Raw genomic sequence first — 22,633 nt, 5'->3', positions numbered from 1 at the left:
ACATATATATCTATAAATTATAAGCATACACTAGCACACACATATACTCATGATATTTAATAATGAAAAGGTATATATTTTGGTTATATAGTCATATAAACATTCATTCAGATATATTAACTATATGAACCACAATACGACATTTAATTTTAGAATCAAATCTTTTAAATCTTCATTACATGGAAATTTTAACTGAATTAGAATGTAGCTGAAGAAACTGTTGTATCCCTAGGTTGTCCAGATACAGGTCAGAAATCCAAATCTGGAACTATAGGCCTTGAGTTGATGATTGAATGTTCACCTTTCTAATACATGAAAATACCTAGCTCACCCTCCTCCTTCCTGTCTCAGTCTTCTTGGGCTTGCATAACAAAATACCTCAGACTGGGTGGCTTAAACAGCAGAAATTTATTTTCTCACCTTTCTAGAGGCTGAAAATCCAAGATCGAGGTGTTGGCAGGTTTGATTTCTCCTGAGGCCTCTTCTTTTGGTTTGCATGTGGCTACCTTTTTACGGTGTCCTTACATGGCCTGTTTTCTGTGCATGTGCACCCCTGGTGTCTCTTCCTCTTCTTATAAGGACACCAGTCCTATCTGATTAGAGCCCCACCCTCTGCCCTCATTTAATCTCCAAATATAGTTACATTAGGAGTTAGGGCTTTAACATATGAATTTTTGGGAAACACAATTCAGTCCATAACACTGCCATGTTTTCCTGATCAGGAAATGCAATAGCAAGAAAATGCATCTTCCAAACTCATATTTTATGGAAAGGTCTTGAGCACAATCAGAAAAACTGCTTTTGGTAACTGAGAAAGCAATTGTGTTAGATATTATAGCGAGGCTGTGGTGTGCTGCCCATATGCCCGCTTCAGAATTAAGACACTCATTTCTCCAGCTGCTGGGAGTGCTACCTGCTGACAGTTCAAAGCTGAGTTCCTCTCCAGAATTTCCCAAAGCCAAATGCAATTGCCTTTCCCAAAGTCTTATTCCTTGCTTGGTAGTAGTCCCGATCCAATATTGAGGATTAGATTAGTCAAAGTAGGCTTCTAAGGCCTAGTCCTAATATAGATGGGACAACTCTGAAGGGACATTCGAGGTCCAGATCTCCCCATGATGATGACTTAATCCCTCAGTGAGACTGCATTGCAGACCATCTTCTACCTCATGTCCGATTCTGCTTTGGACCCTTCTATTCTAAAGCATAGAAGAGACAGCACTCTGTTGCTTCTGAGAACATTGAATACAAATTTGTCTCACTGTTCTCAGGGAATCCAAGTAAATTTATTTCAAACGTAGAATGTCAAATGGAACTGAAATAACCCATCCCATTTTAATGCTACCAAGCCTTCGAAATTGAGTAAATCGTTCATATCCATATTATGTTTTTAATTCCTATTGAGTATTCTCAGTTATTAGCTTGGTATTACATTCCACTGTGCTATAAGTACCACAAGGACAGGAATTTATTAAACTGGTTCTCTAATGCATCCGTAACAGCAAACAATATACCTGGCATATTGGGCATACTAAAACACTGTAGTGAAATAATGGTTTATTGCATCTTCTCTAGAAAGCAAATAAAAATCTTGATATAGCTTTGAGCAATTATTACATATCTGTCAAAGCCTGGGTCAAAAGCTATTCCTGCATAATGTTTTTATTGATTTATCCTAGGTAAAAGAATCAATTTTCACCAAACATTCTCTGTTGCTCCTTTGCAATAGCTATTACTTCAGACCTTCTATTGTAATTATTTGGCTCCTACCATCTATTGTAGTTCTTTGGCTCCCTTTGCTATATATTATTTTTTACTGGACAGCAAAGTGAGAAGTTGAAAGAGGGGAATTTTGTCCATTCCTCATTATAAGTCAAGAATGTGTGGAGATGGTAGGCCAGATGTGGATGGAACCTTTTAAAACATGAATATTTGGATGGATCCTGGGGTTTGGAGCTCTCTTTATGTTGATCAGAGAACAGCTTTTATTGTGATATCCCCTACTGTGCCTAAGAACAGGTTCCCTTCATGGTACAGTTAACTTCTAATGGCTTTAGACTTTTATTCCTTCTTCCTGGCTTATATTTCAAATAGTGAAATTTCAAGCCTCAGAACAGAAGGGTAGAGGTGGGCATGAGCAGCCCACCTCTAATAATGCAGCCATATCCCTCATATTAATCTGTTCTCAGAGCTAGTAAACCCTACTTACCTTTATTCTGACAGTCCTGTAGATCAAGGACAGTGTGTAATTTTACAGCAGCCACTTTTGACTGCCTGATCTCATGCTCTTCAATCTAACAGGCCCATCAATGCATAAAGTAGCAGGAAGGAGACCAATACAAACTTTACATCAGGAAGTGCCAAATCCTCTCAATGTCCCCTGCATTGACTGACTCATGCTTTCATCCAATTCTGGTCTGTATGCAATTCTTGAGATCTGATATTTCTTCCTCATTCTTAGAACTGGGCTTGCCATGGAGTGTTGGTGGAATGCTCAGCTTTCTGTAGGAAATAGTTAGAACTCACTCTCTGACTTTCTCTGCTGTTTGATATTTGAGACAATGAGCTGTATTCAACAGATATGGAAAATGGCCATTTTATCACTTAGCTTCTGTCTTCATTCGGGTTCCCAGAAACAGGTACTGAGATGGAGATCTGCATGCAGGACTGTTATTGATGAGGATTCCCTTCCATATTGTCTTAAACTATGGGGAAATGGTTTTTATTCTCCTGCATAGAAAAGACATTTGATGCAGTCTGCCCCCTGGGAAGAGGATGTGAGCTTGACAAGACAACTGTCTTCATCTGAGGCAAATCTCCAAGATGCTTGACAGCTGAGGACTATCAGCTGACAGCAGTGCCAGTAGCTGAGGAATAAGTCCTTCTGTCTTAAAAGGAAATCTGGACAGCATTCCACATGGTCTAGTATATTCGGAAAGGGCCAAGATCCTGTCTGTAGAAGAAAATGTCTTAATACCTTATTATTTGGAAACACATCATAAGAAAGTGTTCAGTCCAGTGACCTTCCTGTAAGAATAAGATAGTATTATCAAAGTGTGATGCTGGAAGCACCACCACTATGGAGAACACATTGACCACTTATTTTAAATGTTTCCTGTCAGAAGTACTGAATAAGAATCTCTGGGGATGGGATTAAGTATCTTCTATTAATTAGCACCTTCTCCAAACCAGATGAAACAGGCTCACCTAAATTCTACAGAAAAGGCTGATATGTAAGGGGGAGTCCTCTCCAGGTCCTAAATTAAAGCCATCTTTACTCATATCTTTGTGTGTGTGTGTGTGTGTGTGTGTTGCATGAATGTTACTAATTCATTGTGATGATGTAGCACACATAGTAATTAAAGAGCATGTGGTATTTTAAAGCTTATTTTAATGAAAAATTTGATATTTTGAAGATTCAGAGTATTTTGTTGTTGTTGTTAAAATAGACTTTGACTGGGTATTGAAAAATCTTTGAAACTGGAATAAATCCTTTGGAGTATAAGGCATTTACCAATTTAAGCATTCATAAGCAATCTCAGATATCTAAAGTCATTTGAAAGGCTATAGACAAATGGGAATTTGATTGAATGGTAGACAACAGTCAATAGCCAGCTAGTGACACCCAGCTAGTGATAACCTAGGATTTACCTCACAAGATGGTTTTGTGCGTGGGGACTGTGAGAGGTAAATATAAACGTCCTCCAAGATAGGGCATGATTTTTTTTAATCATCACAATGAATTATCTTTATTAATTCTGTCAGCCCCCATGCCTTTACATACCAACTCAATGCTGATGACTCCAAATTTATATCTCCATCCCTAACATCTTTGCTAAACTCCAGATTTATTAATTCAAATATATATTTGAAATCTCCCTTTAGATATCATATTGTTGTCACCTGATCATTGACAGGGCCAAAAGCAAACCTTTAATCCTCTATCCCCGTCTCTCAAACTTGTTTCTTTGCTAGTCTTCCCGATTTCAGTAAATAATAGTAATTTCTAGTGTGAAATTGCTCACACTAGAAAATTGGAAATCAACTTTGATTCATTACTACTTCAAACCTTCCTTACACCTAATCAAGTGTAATAGCCTCCAACTTGTCTCCCTTTCACTCTTCTCTCCACCCCACTCCCATATTAAAAGATGGCCAGTGCCATCTTTTAATAATATAAATCAGAGTGTTATGACCCTTCTTAAAAACCATCAACGGCTTTGCATCATTTTATACGTTTTATGACATACCAATGCCTCATAGCCTACAAGTCTCTACTTGGTGGCGCCCCTGTCCATCTTCCCAAATCTTTTGTCATTCTTTTCCTTGGTCAGTTTTTAAGGCACACTGGCATTCTTATTGATTCTGGAAGACAGAAAACCTAATTCCTGTCTTGGGACCTTTTTTCTTGCTTTCTTCTCTTCCTGAAATGTTCTGGCTCCAGATCTTTCCAGGAGGGAGTCTTGATAGTATTCAGATAGCTGCCCAAATGTTACTTTTCAGACAGGCTTTCCCTGACAAACCAATCTACATTAACCTAATCACCCACCCTCTCCATTTTTCTCTAACACATCACCTTGTTTTTTATTCATTATATTTAACACTATACTATTAATGTATTAAGAGTATTCTGCTCCCAAGGTAATGCAAACTCCACAGAGCAAGTGTCTTGCTTAACTTATTGGCCGCCATGGTTTTAGCTTCAGGAGTAATGCTTTGCATATTGTAAATGCTCAACAAATATATTTCTTTTCAACAAATATTTTTGAATTAATGAATTAGTGGTGCTCATGATAAGAACAATTAATAACATGTATTAGTTACTTAATATGTACTACTTATGAGCAGTTTAAATGCATTATTTATCCCATTCTTGCATGACCTTAAGAGACACTACTATGCTAAGTAGAAAATTACGAGTTGTAAGAAATTATATTATGCTGTATAATTTAGTAACTTTGTGTGTGACTTTATTTATAATATAATTACAAATATAAGGGGTAACTAATTTTTTATAAATGTTTACATCATTTTATGGTGAAAAAGAATATGCTAGAGTAGTGTTTGTTAATTGGAATATTTGTATAGAATCCAAGCATATTCCTTGAATATGTCAAGAGTCTACTTACTTGAAGCAAATTGATCAGTACTGGAATTAGAAAATTTTTCAGTCACACTCAGATCTTTTGCTAACGGGACTTATTCAAGACATTTTAACCAGAATTGATTTTCCTCTATTAATATAGAGTATTGTGAAAATGTCCTCAAATTTTTGTGGAAAATAATTCATGGAAAAAATAATCATTGGCTATAGAACCTCATAGAGCAATACTCTCAGGAACAAATTAAAATACATTATGGTGGTTTGTTGATAGTAAATATATCATTCAGTACTTAGTTACCAAGTTTAATATGTTTTTTAGAACTTGGCGCTATTAAAACTTATCAAAAGTACCCCATTAAACAATAACGTTTTAAGGAAATAGAGTTGCTATTATTTAAATTATCAAAATAAGTCTGCTTAAGTTTTGTCTTCAGAGGTTTAGTAAAGGAGCCATCATGCCACATTTTGGGATATGTATGCCTCCCTCATAACTATTTACTCAAAAGATTCATATGAGTTTCTATCTTGGCTATGTAAAAAAAATAAAAATTAGTACCTCTGAGTTGGACTAAGACACAGAGTTTCAAGATGAGGATTTCTGGTAAACTCCCTGAGTGTTAGCTAACTATACTTAGTGTTGTACTCTGCTTCCAAATATGTTGAATGTGAAGTGTAGATCATTGATTTGAGCAAATGGGCTGAGAATTTAAGAATGTTGTGTAATAACTAGACTTGAAACTATAAAAGCCTTTTATTAATTTTTTTTTTTTGGAGGAGAGGCAGTAAATTTGACTTAATCTCCGTAGAATCTGGGATTCGATTCATGGAAGGAGGTAATTAACCAGCTTTGATCTGGATGCCTCTTTATCTATTTTCTTCATGATATTTACAATTGTTAAAATGCATATTAATAACAGGAGAAACTGGGCCCTTACTAAATTCCACATCCTTTTAACCATTCTCTTTGGCAGATATCATGATCCACAATTTTTAAAAGAGAAAATAGAGACTCAGATAATTAAATGAATGCCCAGAGCGGATACAAAACTGAGGTTCAAATTCAGGTCTTCATACTTTAATACCAGTGTCCATTAGAAAACACTTTGCCCCAGTCTATGGTACTCCTTACTCCTTGGCCTGTTCTTTACCCCACTTCTTCTATTTCTTTATATATAAATTCAATGCAATGGCACTTAGTAATCATCCTTGTGTCAGAGCCTATATGAGTACCAAAGACATAAGAATACAGAGTTCGATGTGATTCATAAATTTGTATTAAGAATTAAATGCAAAAATGTTTTTGTAAAATGCTAAGGTCATTGACTAGGTTATAATAATGCTCAATAAGTCATTTAATTTCTTTCTATATTATTATCATCACCATCATCATCAATATTCAGATACTATTCCTGCATCAAGGAATTTAAATATAGTGGGAATAACAATTATAAAAACAAAATCATCATAGCAAAGAATTTTGATAGATAGAAGAGGTGGTATAAGTTTAGGAAATGATTCTTAGAGTATTTTGCTTAAGAAACATCTTAAACTTTGAGTATGATTTAGCTGACCAGAGAACAAAGGAGCGTCAACATTAAAACTTCCTTGAACAGAAACACCAAAGAAATTCTTAGGATCCCAAATCAGGTTGCCCCTGAGGATGTGAACTTGAGGCTGAGTAGATGGTAGAAGATTTCTCTCCAGGAGATTATGATCCTCCCTCTTCAATGCAGGTCATCAAAGCTCCTGTGGTTTGTAAAGCTCTCAGTAGAATAAATCCATTCAGAAGTATCAGATTTCCCTGTAAAAGAGAACAAAAAGAGGAAACTCTGGTGATCCACATGGATTCCTCTCTTCCAAAATACCCCTTAGGTCTAAAATATTCTGCCCCTTATTGAACGGGGAGGCTTGTTCTATGGCTTTATAGAAGCAACAACTCCATTAATACGTGTTCTGGACACTGCCTTTGTGAAACTGTCTGGCATTAAATTGTCTGATCTCAGTCCTTCCTGTCCCTGCCCAACCATGGTGACTTGAGATGATTTTCTTTTTCTAGTCACAGATTAGTTCAGCTAGGCTGAATCTGATTTTCACTTAAGTCTGTGCAGATTTCCACCTGTGAGCTACTGCTGGGTCTGCTGGGTCCCTGCCAAGGATGCTTCCTCACCTGGAATCTTGTTTAGAGTTTCAGGCAGAAAGTTGGCAGCTCAGGTGTTTGTAGTCATAGTAACTCCAGAGGAAAATGAAGGGTGTACACGCATGAATGTCTGGCCCCGTGAATGTGAGGCTGTCTTCCTCTATTCATCCTTCTATCCATTCATTCACTGATTCATCCCCAAAACATTCATCAAGAATCCCCTATATGTCCTACATTGTGTTTGATGCTGGAAATGTCAAGCTGAAAATTATTTAGATGCTGCCTTTGAAGAGGTCATTCATCATTTGATCACTGAGGAAATGTTATTGAGACTTTTATATGCCAACCCTTCACTAGACAGGTCCTTGAAATGCAGAGAAAAGATAAATAGGAATTCGTGCCTGTCCATACAGTATGTGTTGTCTAGAAAATCCAGAAAAAATGAGCACCCACTATGCAGTGCTCAGTGACATATAGATTATTTCTAATGTACTGATATAAATAGACATAAAAACAAACAACTTCAGTACAGAGAGAGAAATGCCATATAACTATGTAACAGTTGTCCTGGAACTATTTTGACCTACCAGGCAAAATATTCAGCGGTGTCTGGAGACATTTTTGGTTGTCACAGGTGGCGAGTGCTACTAGCATCTAATGGGTAGATGACAGGGATGCTGCTAAACGTCCTACAATCCACAGGGAAGCCCCCTACAACAAAGAATTATCCAACCAAAATGTCAATAGTGCCCAGGCTGAGAAGCTCTGTGTATAAACACACACACAATTATGAGTGCAAAAGAAAGTTGGATTCACTGTCTTGGGAGCTAGAAAAGTCTGTCCAAAGAAGAAAGCATTTTAGTTTGGAGATTGTGGATTTCGTCACAAATTAGTGTGAGTGCTCATGACCCTGAAACATTGTAGACTAAACACTGAATAACAGAAAATTCTTTTTTGTGTGTTTATTTTCGCCCAAAACTACTGGGGAATATTTTCCCATGTAATTTTGTTAGATATTCCCTCCAACCCTGTGAAGTATATAGAACAGATACAATTTTCCTGTGGAACTTAAAACTCACAGAGATTGTGTTTTGTTTATTTCTATCCCACTTTCCGCAAGTCACAACCCTAAGTGAATGGCATTCCTCATCAAGTCCAATAATGGCTTGAAACATAACAGTCTACTCCAGCAGTGAAGAGAGAGAGGAATTCTCATAAATTCTTCACAAAGTAAAATGATAATATGCTATTGGACAGAAAGTTGCATTTGGGGGGATTAAATATTAGGCGCCTTGTGCATTTTTCTGTCTCACTAGAGTCCATCCACCTTCCAGGCATACCCTGGTAAAATAATATGTCAAACCCCATCATTTTGATAGGGAGGGCAATTAGTGATGCCTATTCAGACCTTTGATAAGGGTGCTGATTCTACAGAGCACCCCCAAAAAAAGTGGCCAAGAAAAACACAGATTTGTGCAGAGATAGCATTTGTCAAGAAAATGAATACAGAGAGAATGTGGTTGAGCTTTATTAGGCATTTCCCAAATAGGCTTCCCACCTGCAGTCAACACCAGCATTTATCAGGTAGTTAACTCTTCAGATACTCTGCACCAACTAGAGGTTTGGCTGAGGCTCAGAATAACTTGACCACTTGATCATTTGTAGCTCTTTCCTTTCTAAATGTATCACTAGCTTCTGCTTATCCTATCTTCTAAATATTTCTCCAATCTGTTCTTTAATCTCTACTGTCAGTGCACACCTAGATTTAGCCATTGATTATCACCTTTTTAGTGTTTTCTATACCCAGGTAACATAGTAAACTATTATCTACCTAATATATTTATCTAAATTCACAAACTTAAGTGCACTTATTTAAAAAGAAACCATATATGTTCCAATCATGAATGGTAAAAAAATAGTTCAGAACAGAAAGTGAAGATAACCTTAAAGTAATTACAATTTTTAAAAAATGAATTTTTTTAACTCTAGCGGGAAACCATTGCCTAGAGGTCAGCTCTGACTGCTGAGATGGGGGATTAGCAAGTTTTAAAGAGGTGTGAACAGCCATCACCAAACTGAGACCTTCTACTTTGTGTAATCAGGAGGACTGAAATAGCACTGGAAAAGGAAACTCATTGTATAAATAGTGGTGTTTTTAACCTTTTCTGCACCCTGTAATATACCCCATGCCTCCCCAGTGGTATGGATACTTCATTTTGGGAAATGCTGGTTCAGGGCTTGTCATCTTAGCCTGGAAATTTAGCAAGGCATTTAAGTTAGTCTTTCTGTCCAGGCTCTTCCAAAATACCTGCCACACTAGGGACCCACATGACCTTTCTTTTCCACAAAAGATAGAGATTTTTTTTTTTCTTATTTACCTTTATAACCTCAGTATCCTGTTCAGTGGTCTCATTGCTTGGTGTGTGTCTCCAGTAAAATTTGTTCAACAGAACTGGACTTTTTCTCTGAATTTCTGAAAGGTGTGATTCAAGTTAGTACTAAAAAACAAGCATAGTGGGGAGAAGATTGAAATGCATAAATGTTTTTTCTTTAGCCAATAATAATAACTAAATTTATAATATAAAACTTGTTCATAATATTTATAAGATAAAAGTGTCAGGAAATGTGCTAAATAGTTGCAAATACTAACACATGAAACATACCAGGAAACTGGAGTACGCTGCGGTTAAGTATCTTGCCCCAAATTTCATACCTGGAAGAGCCAGAATGTTGCTGGATTTGACCATGGGTAGGCTTCTGAGTCACTGCTTCTAGCCATCTTCTGAGTAGCTCAAAGTTGAATCTATTCTGTTAGAATTGTTGCTTTGGGTAGGCACATATTTACCAGATTTTCATCCTTCCCATACTTTAGATAGAATGAGTGACACTGATGCAGAGCACCGATTCTGTATGAAACACACACAAACACAAATACTCAGGTTTCTGTCAAGGTGGTTAGCAGTGGAGCTGCTATTACCATTACTAGTCATGTATATACAAAATATTAACATAAATAGTAATAATTAAATAATTTTAAAATAAATATTTACATATTTAATACAGAGGAGGACAAGAAGGAAAGGGTAACTTTGCTAAATTGTGTATGAATAGTTTCTGGCTTTTTATATTATGAGGCCAAATTTTCTTCCCATGTTGGACGTTAGATCAGTAAAATACCATTGGGTTCTGAAACACGCTTCGTGTGGATTCTATAAAATGGTCTTTGGTGGCTTGTGCTAAAAATAAAAAGAAAAAAAGGATTACATGTTTTCAGACCCATCTTGAAAAGAGTTTATGATATCAACAGTTCCTCTTTCCCATTTTCAGGGCAGAAGGAAATCTAGATTCCCCTTGCAAGACACAGTTTGTCACAAATGCTAGACTAAACATTCAGAAATAAAGGTGAGCTCCAGGGAGAGCATTGAGTTTCCAAAGGCTAATTTGTACATCCTGGCTTGAGCTCTGCTTTCTGACAAACAACAAAAGACACCATTCTCCAAAAAGAAGAGCTTATTTATTTGGGTTGTGTGCTGTACGCTTGTTTGATGTTTCTTTGACTCTTGATCTTTGTTGGAGTGAAAGAGAAGGAGAGAGAGAGAGGTAAAAAAGTGCCTTATTAAATTGGTAAAGTTCTGACTCTAATTTTGGGAGAGAAAACGCCTTATCCCAGCTAGAGATGCAGGCCACCTTTGCCTTCCTCTGGCTCTCACAGTTCTCTGCTGTGGACTCTGCTCCAGCTCTCCCTGTAGGCTCAGGCCCCATGGTCCCTGAGACAATGCTGGTAAAGGAGGATGCTTTTAAATGCTTTCAACACACTCCCACCCCCTCTATCAATCTATGGAGCATTAAGATTAAGTTGCTACCTCATATGTAGGATTTGGGGACCATCTGGGGACCTAGTGTTGCTTATCAAATGCTGGATCATCAGAATTGACATTTGGGTACGAGAGTTGTCCTAAGTTCCTACACTCTCTTCCTATTCCATGGTCTTAGCCTAGATATGAGCACTCTTCTAAATTCTCCTTTCTTTCTTTACTTCTTTCTCTCTCTCTCTCTCTCTCTCTCTCAATCTGTTGCTTTCTTTCTTTCACTAGTGTATTTATGAAACAAATTTCAACAGCTATTCTACCATTATCCATGGGGATCATGGAGAACTTTTGGATATATAATTGAGTCATAGTTTCCTAATAAAGATGCCATAATTTATAGAGAAGCCATATGGAAATTCCTTTTTTCTATAACTATTGGGATTTCTCCAGAACCTCTCCAGGAATACAATTGGAAGAGCCATAATCCTAAATCTTTTCTATTCTCTTCTCTGCTTACCTCTACATATGTATCACGCTCTCGTTTATACAAATTGCTTTTCTTTGTTTCTTCAAGTGCATAGCATCTTTCTATGTTGAATTGCCTCTATTAGGCAAGTAAAATCAAGCTCACTGACAGGCTATCAGTCATAGTTCCAAACTTCCCTAAAAGACAGTCTGACTGGTCCAACTTGCTTGAGGTGGAATGCCAATGTTTAAGTAATTTCTTGAAGAAGAACTTCTCTCTCTCTGTACTATAATCACTTGTTCCATCTGGTAGAGAGGTCCTCTCCTCTACTTCTGCAGTTCTTTCCTAAAGCTCCATATCATCATCATCACCCAGATTATCTGATAGAATCATTTTACGCCTCCCTCGAGCACTTGCTTTCTCTCCCCCAGTGCTAATCGACTACTTTGGAGCTGACATATACTAGGTTCTCAATAAAGTGTAGTGATGGTAATGATGATGATACTAACATCACCAAAAATATATAATACTTCCAGATCAAGTTGTGATTAATTAATTGAGCAAGTGTCACAAATGCATGTCCCCCACAAAGTTTATAGATAGATAGATAGATAATGTCTTAGAATAGTACATGACGTATAAGTGCTCAATGTGTTAAGTAATATTATCATTTATTTTCCCATACAAAGTAATTGAGGTGTGAAAAGAAACCTCCAAGTACACGCCTGCCTGCGTGTGTGTGTGTGTGTGTGTGTGTGTGTGTGTGTGTATTGTCCCCACATCCTTACCTTATTTGTTTTTGGCCTAGGCCATTTCCCACCATTCCAACTGGCCATTCAGGAACACGGCTGGGTGTTTATAAGTTGGTGTTCTGGGTACGTGCAGAGTGTGATATAAATTTTTCTAAAATTACTTAATACCATTAATAGGTGCTGCTGGAGAGGATAGTGACAAAGGGAGGTCTTTAAGGAAAATATATTTGGTTGCAAGAAAAAGTGAAAAAAAAACCTACTAAGTGCTTAAATTTGCCTTCTTACTTTTGCTCAAACATACTGTCTATTTCTGTTCCTGTTGCTTTACTTGGCTATTCTCTCTCCTGGAGTGTCTGTGCCTATCAAAATCTGTCATAATATATAAGGTTTATATTATATACTATTGCCTGTATGAATATTTCCCCAGTCCTCCCCTACTTGGCCCTGATTATGTCTTCTTTCTGTATATACAACACTAGATTCCCAGCACTATGAGAGCTGCTAGACAATTTTCCCTTGACCTGATGTCCAGAATTTGAGTATCTGCCTTTGTATATTAGAAAGTCTGCATGCAGCACTGTACTGGACATGAGGAATAAGGTGGTGAAGAAACGAGATATTCAGGGCTTTTCAGAGCTTACAAGGTGGGGGTGACCATGGATCATAAGCAAAATAATTACAAATCATTCATTCATCTTTTAAGAGTACACCAAGTGCTATGAAATTGAAGCTCAGAAGTGGTTGTCATAATATACACAAGAGTGTTCTAATTTAGCTTGGTGAGTCAGAGAAGTGTACTGATGGAAATGCTATTGAAGGCAAGGCCTCAGGGATGAGTACAAGTAACCAGTTAAAGAAAGAGGAGACAACCAGTTTGACCAGAGGGAAAAAAATGTGCTAATATGCTAAGGTTTCTTCATTCATATACTTACTCAACAAACATTGATTGAGTTCCCACTTGATGCTGAGCACTGTTGGATACTAGAAGCTCAAAAGTGAGCAAGTTGGGAAATTCCTAGATATTTTGGAGCTTAAATTCTTAGTGGAGAAGACAGAGAGTAAACAAGTAACAAAACGAGGAAATGATGCCATGTCTGGCACTGACTTAACGTAATGAAGGGAGTTTTCATTAGGGCTATGTGATAGGTAGTGTCAGCAGAGGAAGAGGAAGAAAAAAACAACATGAGACAGGTAGATCTGGCAAAACATCTCAGGGGAGATGAGTTTGAGCTCAGACGTGAGTGAGAATGCAGCATGAATGTGAACCTGGAAGAGGTTCAGGATGGTCAGCGCAGAGAACATCAGAGGCAGAGAGGTACGAGGTTAGTCTGGAGATGTAGGTGAGAGCAGATTCTGCAGGCTACTAGTGAATTCTGAACATTATTCTAAGAGAAAAAAAGCAGCCATTAAAAACCATTAAACAGGGGCATCACATGATCACATTTGCCTTCCGGAAAGCAAATAAAGAAAGTTTCTTGTGAATCAGGAGTGGATGTTAAAATCTCTCCTGCACTGCTAATGGGAGGGAAAATACTAGACACTGATTGTCCCCACTACTCATGCATGTAACCGGGTGACTTATTAACCTACCCCTAGGTATATTACCCAACAGAAAGCCTGCATATATCCACCAAAAGATGCATGCATGTATCCACCAAAAGATCTGTGCAAGAAATTTACAGCAACATTGTATGTACTATCACCAATCTAAAATCAAACCAAATGCTCATCAAGAGTAGATTGGATAATTAATTATGATATAATCATATAATGGAATATTTCACAGCAATGAGTTAACAAATTACCGCTACATACAACATTGAGGAATCTGATAAACGAAACATTGAACAAAAGGAGCCAGACATAAAAGAACACTTGATATATGATTCCATTTATATAAATTTTGAATCCAGATCTACAGTGTTTGAATTCAGGATACTGGTTGTCTTTGGGGTGGAGAATGGAAATCATTTTGGGGAGGTGGTTTCTGGGTACAACTGATATTCCATTTCTTGATCTGGGCAGAGTGTTACATATGGTAATGATTCATTGAGTTGTACAGTTGCTCTTTGTGCATTTTCACTGTGTATTTTATAATTCAATTTAAGTATTTAATAAAACAAGCAAACAAAAAAAGATGGTAAGAATGATGGCAGTGGTCCAGGTAAGGACTGGTTATAGCCAAGACCAGAAAGTATAAGAATAAATAGGTAGATTCAAATGACATTATGTAAAAGTGAAAGAGCTTAGTGATTAATCAGTGAGGCATTAGGCGGAGTCAATTTTTAAAATTCAAACTTACACTTATGCTTTTTTTTTCTTTTTTTTCACAAGCTTCTGAAATGTGTGTCTATAACTTGTTCCTATTATCCTTGTTATACCTGGCACTACATTTGGCATGGGATAAATGTTCAATAAATGTAGAATTAATAAGCACCACACTTTCTGATAAGAGTGGAGGATCTTACTTGGTATTGGAAGATAAAGAGAAGGAGGAAAGCAGGGCATTTAGCTATAACACTCTCGGTTGTTATTTCAACAAAAGAGAAAATGGATCTAGAATTACTTGGAGCAGCCATATTGATGACCTTCTTGGGTCTCATGGACACAGCAATGAGCCCTGACACAGAATGGGAGATGATCTATTGACAATCGGCACTGATCTTAAGCCTTTTAAAGTTTTCTGTGGAAAGTCAAGATGAAGTAAAAATAGCATCATCTTATCTAAGTCTGACTGATGAGAACAGTTGCATAAAGGTTTCTCATTAAGCACATCAGATATTACCCCTTATATGACTTTGGCTTAGTTTACTAGTCTGATTAAATTCCATTCACCAACAGAGGAAGTGATAGGTATTTGTAGGTCGGAAGCTGTACCTTCCTAGACAACATGGGTATTTCTGGAGAGAGAGGGATAGGAAGGCCAGGGCTTAACCACTGACCTGTAAATGGTCACCAAGAACAAACAGAGATTGGGTTACAACGTGGAAGTCAGATAGGTTCAGCAGCACTGCCTGCATCTGAGCTGTCTCACGTGCTTTTATAAAGCTACCTCTTTCCCTCCTCTGGATTTATAAAGCTTCCAACAGCCAATTCTCAAAACATTTTTTTATTCTTTCATGGCAAATGGAAGTTTTTCTACAGTGTATTAGATGCTTAATCACTTTCTTAAAATGTATTTAGTAAAATCAACTGTTTCTTTTAAAACAAAAAAATCTGAAGTTTGTAATTACAAACAGCAATTCTCCAGTATGGAGCAGTAAGGCCATGGGATTTTGAGAGAGGCCAACCAGGTGTTACATCTCTGCCCTTTCCCTTGTCACAGGCCTGTGACACCACCGAAGGTACTTAGCTTAAAGGACCTTGTTATCCTAAAATGTGAAATGGTTGAGCATAGTACATACTTAATAGCTTTATCAGTACCCCAATATTAAAATAATGCATATTTTAACCCCTAAAATGATTCCTGGCATTATGTATATACTAGTTTCCTTTATCCCTATTCTGGTATTGGATTATGATTCACGTATATGGGCAGTTGTGTTTTATCCTACATCAAAAAGCCCTAACTAGTTTTACTTTGGGAATATTATAATTAATTTTAAAGTTTTGCTTCCATTTATCATTTTCTCATCGTCAACTATCAGTATTATTACCGTTATCAGTGGCTGTTGGTATTTCCCCTGTTCTTCCTTAATCTGCTGTGAAATCAGGGAACTGTGTGTTCCCTGATTTATGGGAACTGTGTGTAAACTAAGAGCAGAGTCGGGTTTGTACCTGAAGTGCCCTCATGAGTGCCTGCCTGGACTCTTAAAGCTGGTCCTTTTTGCCATTTTTCTCAGCTATTCAGAGTTCAACTTTACATCCTTGAGGATTCTTATCAGATAAGTGAGGTCTTATTGATAAATTTTGGAAATTCCTCATTGTCACATTTACCTGCATGAGGGAGGAAAGGCCCTTGTCAATGTGTGTAAGAGTAAATCACAAATATCCTGGAAATAAGAATATGATGTATTTGGTGGGGGTTGGGCACTCTGCTGTGCTCATTTGAGGGAGACACCAAGGTTAAGAAAAGTGCACATACCTACTCTGATAAAAGGGCAAATGGCTGAATCCAGTTTTACCAGTCAGAGAAAATGAGCCCACAACACGTAGTTCAATAGAGGAATTTGATTAAGCCCCTAGATACTAAAATGTTGGAAAAGCTAAAAGGGCCAAAAGGGAGGTAGTAGCAACAACTGGAAGTTGCTACCATCCCTGAAGTAAAGGGACAAATGCCGTGTTCTAGTGCCTAGGATACGGTTCCACCTAAGAGGAGCTTGATCTCAGGGTAAGGGCTTCCTGTCTGAGAAGACATGCAATAATGGAAAATATATCCCACCATCAGTGATGCCTCCCAAAGTGTAGAGAGGAGAGAAGTAGGCTGGCCTCTTCCCTATTCGATCCTCCAGTTTTCTACCAGGGCATCCGATTGCCTAAACAGAACCAGATGTTGGTTTGGTGAATGTAATTTGCAGGTATCAGAGCAAAGCAAGTAGAGAGAAGGGAGCAGATCAGAGAGGAAACAGGCAAATGGTCAGCACACTGGTGAGAGATAATTAGTTGCGATCAAGGGATAACACTGGGGCTCATTCTTGTGGGAACTATGTTTAAATGAGCCTGTGTGTCAGGGAAATGTGATGGCAGAGTGGAAATGAGGGTTGTCTCAATGATTCCTCACAGATGGAGGAATCCATCTGCCTTAGATTTCCATCTTATATACAAATTATTCTCCATCCTCTTGATGTGGTCAGAGCTTAATCCAGGAAGACAGAAATTATGTTTATGATCTTCCTTCTATGAAATGATTGATATTAATGCCTCTGTGTCTGCAGATGCACAGAGAGATAAGTATCTGTTGGTCAATAGATTCTTTTTTTTTTTTTTTTTTTTTTCGGTACGTGGGCCTCTCATTGTTGTGGCCTCTTCCGTTGCGGAGCACAGGCTCCGGACGCGCAGGCTCAGCAGCCATGGCTCGTGGGCCCAGCCGCTCTGCGGCATGTGGGATCCTCCCGGACCGGGGCACGAACCCGTGTCCCCTGCATCAGCAGGCGGACTCTCAACCACTGCGCCACCAGGGAAGCCCGATAGATTCTTTTCTTCAGATTCCTAATCTCCAAAGCAGGGACAAAGCCACAAATCTGACAGAACACCCAAGGAAAGCAATTAGTTCATTTAAGACACATTTAAATATGTTGAATAAACAATTTTGTGTTTTCTATGGGGCCTATTACACTTGAGCTTGAGAAGTACTTATTAATAATTTTTTTGGTTAATATCCACTTGAAGCACTCTAAATTAGCATTTCAAAATCGGGCTGAGTCCAAAGGCCAGAGGGTTGGCAGAAAGATGATGAAGGAAGCTGAATCTCGACATTCCTTTAGAAAGCTGAGGTTTATAGAGGGTTGGTTTTGGCTTCTCCACTGGAAACTTATGTTTGGACAGCCATCTAATACTAAACCAGTTCTGATTTTGCCTGGGATTTGGATATGAGACGCTAAATTAGCATGATGTTGTTGGAAAGAAACTGACCTGGGCTAGGAGTCAGAAGATGTGGACTTGCTGCCCACTTACCTTTATAGCTCTGTGACCTTGAGTATGTCACTTAACATTGCTGGGGTTTGGAATGTAAGATAGTGGGTGTGGGGGGGTGGCGGGCAGGGAGGAGGCAGATTTATTGAGAACAAAGAACAGAAGTATTCTTCTACTACAGTGGATGTTAACCCTTCGTGCTGAGCCCCATGTCCTCAAAGGCACATGCAAGGGACACAGAGATATGCATTAAAATGTGGCATTTGCTCCAACTAGTTATCACATCAGCTTGATCATATCAACCATGTTCCCTAACCTTATCTTGACTTTTTTCTTCTTCAAAAACAACATTAGACTGGTAAACAACTCTTACAATATAGTGATTATCCTTATGATAGGAGTCAGACAAATATAGGCACAAATCCAAGTCCACAGCTATGTGAACTTAGGAAGTACAAAACATTCTTTTTTTTTTTTTAAGGCCGCACTGTGCAGCACATGGGATCTTAGTTCCCCGACTAGGGATTGAACCCATGCCCTCTGCATTGGGAGCGTGGAGTCGTAACCACTGGACTACCAGGGAAGTCCCACAAAACATTCTTAAGCCTCTGTTTCCACATCTGTAAAATAGAAAATATAATAGCTCCTACCTCAGTGCTGCATGCACTGAATGAGGGGGAAAATGCACTAGAGCTCTTGGTACAGCACCTAACACAAAGACTCAATCAATTGTGGATGTTATTACAATTGTGAATTATTAATATTTTAGTCAATGTAGTTATTCCTTTCCAGTTCATGGTCTCTAGCCATATAGCCATCTCCTGGTGAAACACTTTCACCTGGATTGTGTTTCTGGCTACTTGATGATTCCTAGGTTTTATACAGGAAATACTGTAAGTCCTTGGGAGCCTCTCTTGAGTCCAGTCCCCACTCAGGTCCTAACTACTTCCATCTCTTTTCTAGATATGCAAGCTGGGTTCCTCAGAAGCAAACGTTCAAGGGAGTGTAATTTAATCTGGAAGAATTTTCAGGAAAACATAGTAGGAAAGTTGGGAGTGGGGGCAAAAGGAGACCACACAGGGTGTGGTATCAAGCAGAGTCCCAGGGAAGGAAATGTTGGCTCAGTCCCACAGGGGAGCATGGATTACATATTGATGTGCAGGTAATCTGGCTCCCTAGAAAAATTAGAATTGTCCCAAACAAACCTCAAGAAAACTGGCTGTCTTCAGGATTATTGGTAGAAGGCTGCCCCCAGTCATTTAAAGTTCTCCCTCTACTGAGAGGAGGTGACTGCAGACAGCCTGAGGGAAATCTTCTTACCTAGAAGTATAGGCCTAGCAGTTTTCAATGAAAGCACACTTGGAATGGGTACACAAAAGTAAATCTTAAACATTCTCACCACATGCAAAAGAAGTTAACTATGTGAGGTGATGGATGTGTTAAATATCTTGATACCGATAATCATTCCACAGTGTGTATGTATCTTAAATCATCACCTTGCACACTTTAAATATATAGAATTACATTTTTCAGCTATTCCTCAATAAAGTTTATGAAGAAGGAGAGGATAAAGGAATCCATGGGAATATTAGCAGCATCGTTCATAGCAATAATGCTAATAATAAAGAGTTTCCCTGAACATAGTACTTTGCCTTCCATGCTTTCACCCTCATCTCATTTAGCTCTGAGAGGATTATTACTCTGCATTGACAGATGGTGAAGATAAGTCTCATTTAACACATGCGCATATGTACACACATGTAGACACAAATATCTTTAAATGTATGTTTAACAATCCATAATATTTGGTCTTTCCATGAAAGCAGGTCATTATTGGGATTTATACAAATTTGTTTGTGCTATAGTGCTTAAAAAAAACTTTGATAAGATTTATTTTTATTTTAAATACTTAAATCCCTGCTGAGTTTGGACAGCTCAGTTGTCAGAAGGTTACAAGGATGGGTTGCATAGAAAAATCCCAAAGCAGTGAAAAGAGAGTTCTTGTCTCTCCTCTGGGGGAAAGAGACACACTTTCCTAGCATTACAGTGCATGATAGTTGCTGTAACGATGATTATTAGAACCTCTTCTCAGTAATATCGCAGCCACTGTCGATTTGCAATTACACATGTAAACAGCTGAGTAGAGGATACCTGGATTTCTGCCATATGTTATTCTCTCTCCAGCTCCTGCTGATCAGTTGAATCTCTCACAGCAAGGTATGGATCAAAATTGGATGTGGATATAATGGGCCTTAGAGGTTCCCCATTTATCAGTTCCTAGAATGAGGAAAGAGTTGAGAACACCTAAAGTCTTGATTGTCCACTCATTCTGACATGGAAATAAAGTGAACTGCAGTAACCAAGACCGCATAAAGCCCCTTTAGCCATCAACTCATCACCTTCTCTTACGGGAAAAGAGAACCAGACAGTGGGCTCTTGCTCCCTGACTCCTGGGACCCCAGCCTGCCTTTCTTCTCATCTGAGTTAAGACATTTTGGTTGCTTGGATACAGCTGAGCTTGTGAAAAAATGTCACTGAGCTGCTGTCATGATGGCCATTTTATTACCATGATTTATAAATGGATTACCTGTGAAAATAGCTCTGGTTTTAATTATGCCCCCTGCAGGAAAAGGCCTGTTTGCATTGGTTTATTTCAATGACAGGTCCAGCTACTCTGATATCTTACAACGGTTGGCAGATGCTTTACTGCAAATGATATCCCTCTTCCAGAAAGAATTAGTTAACTTCTAATAGCATTAACCTCAGAATGTGTATTCTGCTTACCCCCTCAATCTTATTTCAGATTCCTTCTTTGGAGGAATCAAAACTTTCCATCCCATTTTCCTCTAATTCTGTTTCAAGAAGGAAGCAATTAACAACAAATTGCTTCCACAGTGTTCCACATATGGGAATCAGTCTTTGATGTTTTTCATAACAAATGGATTTCAAATGGAGAATGGGGGAAGATGCACAATTTTTTTTCTCTTTTGGGCTTCAACAAAAGAAGTGTGCCTGGAATCTGTCATATTACTACTATCAGTTTATTCAGTCTGTATCACATGCTGATATCATTACCTGTGTTGATCCTAGTTCTGGAAACAATCTTTCAAGATGGGATCATCACTTATAGTCACCAAAGGATTAGCTTGGTTAAGTGACATGGTTAAGTAACGGGAGTGAGATTTTAATCAGGTTTCTAAGATCCAATCCTTCACTTATTTTCATCATTCTAACTTTTGCTAAAGTTTGTTCCACAGAGCACTAGGCCTGTACAATATCTAAACCTCTGCCTCCTTCTACCTGCTCTCAAAAAAGTTTTTTAAAAAGTAAAAGAAAATAAATTTCAAAGAAACGGTCTTGAGGAATCACTGTGTACACTAATATTCAGAAAGTTCTGGGAGGCCCTACTTTCTATAGATCTTTTTGTTTCACTGATCTTTTCCCAAAACTTAGTCAACCATGAAATATGTATTTGACTGACACTTGCTGACAGAACCCAGTGGATAAGGTTTTGAGAAAAGCTCCACTAGATTATGTTTCAGTGCCTACATTTATGGATTTTTTTCTTATTTTACATTTACTTACATTTTCAGGAGCTCTATAAGATAATGTTACAATATCAGTAAAATACATAAACTCTAGCATTTCTTTCTTTCTTCCTCTTGAATACTGTTTCCTCTCCTTCTTCTCCAGCTTCTTATCCTGCTGCTCCCCCTTCTTCTTATGTCTCATGACCACATCATCATCTTTTTCTTTCTTCATCACAGTCATGACCTGTAGTTGAGCACCAGTGCCATGTGGGTACCAAACTTGTCCTCATGTCATCCTATTTAATGAAGATCAGAGAGGTTAAACATTTTTCCCAAGATCGCAGAGCTAGAAAGTGGCTGAGCAGAGCGTCAAACCCCGGAATTACTTTTGAATCTTGGCCACAGAAGCACAAGAAAGTGGGCCTCAGCATTATTTAATTCTATTCCATCCTTTGTTCTTGGAAAATTGAGTCATTGAGGGTTTAAGAGACAAAACTCAAGGGTCAGAGCAAAACAGCAGGAGAACAAGGAATAGAACCCAGTGTTTCTGATCATCAAGCCAAAGCTGTTTCTAGAAGCAACTTAGTGACACTTCTGGCAGCATATCAAGTAGATTTTCTACCACCTCCTTCTCATTTTAGGAGTTCAAATATGTGAATCAGGTCATCTAGCATGTGATATGCTCAGCACACTAATGTACTTTGTAACTAAATGGAAACTCCACTTTTAATTAACTAACAGTGATTAGCGTATCAGTTACTCTAACTCATCACAGACAAATTGGACCCAAAACCTGACCATATGAGCATGAAATAACCACTATTAAATTTCTATTTAGATAGAGATTCGACTAAACTGCTAGTTCTACTATCAAAAGGCAAAATTGTCTTTTACTAAGATTTAGCTTGGAATCAGTATTTAAAACTGCCTTTAGCTTTTTGCTTAGTATATTCTTCTCATCTCTGTGGAATTGTCTCATCACCTGAATGATAATTAGATAAAACCAAAATGAACCTTATGTTCAACTATAAGATTTTGTCAGACATAAAGAAAAATTTAATACATGTCAAAAATTGAGCATTTGCAAATTTAAGATTTCCTTTAGGAACAAAACAGAGACTATAATTATGCTCCTTTTTAGGAAACACACATACACACAAAATCTGACCTAAACTGAGATGTGTTTATTTTCCTTTATTAATACTCCAGTATTTTAGAGGAGATTAATTAAGTGTGCTTCTTAAAAATAGTAGTGCTCTCTAGGATC

At 38.0% G+C, this 22,633-nt stretch overlaps 1 pseudogene; it reads right to left on the bottom strand.

The window, feature by feature from the left end:
- The window catches only part of LOC112391492 (40S ribosomal protein S2 pseudogene), a 68,978-nt pseudogene extending 47,371 nt beyond the window's left edge, over window positions 1-21,607 (bottom strand).
- Window positions 21,608-22,633: the final 1,026 nt, after the last annotated feature.

This window comes from Neophocaena asiaeorientalis, unplaced genomic scaffold (genome assembly GCF_003031525.2).
Source record: "Neophocaena asiaeorientalis asiaeorientalis breed wild unplaced genomic scaffold, Neophocaena_asiaeorientalis_V1.1 scaffold90, whole genome shotgun sequence".
Classification (NCBI taxonomy): domain Eukaryota; kingdom Metazoa; phylum Chordata; class Mammalia; order Artiodactyla; family Phocoenidae; genus Neophocaena; species Neophocaena asiaeorientalis.
This window is presented reverse-complemented; position numbering and strand designations above follow the sequence as displayed.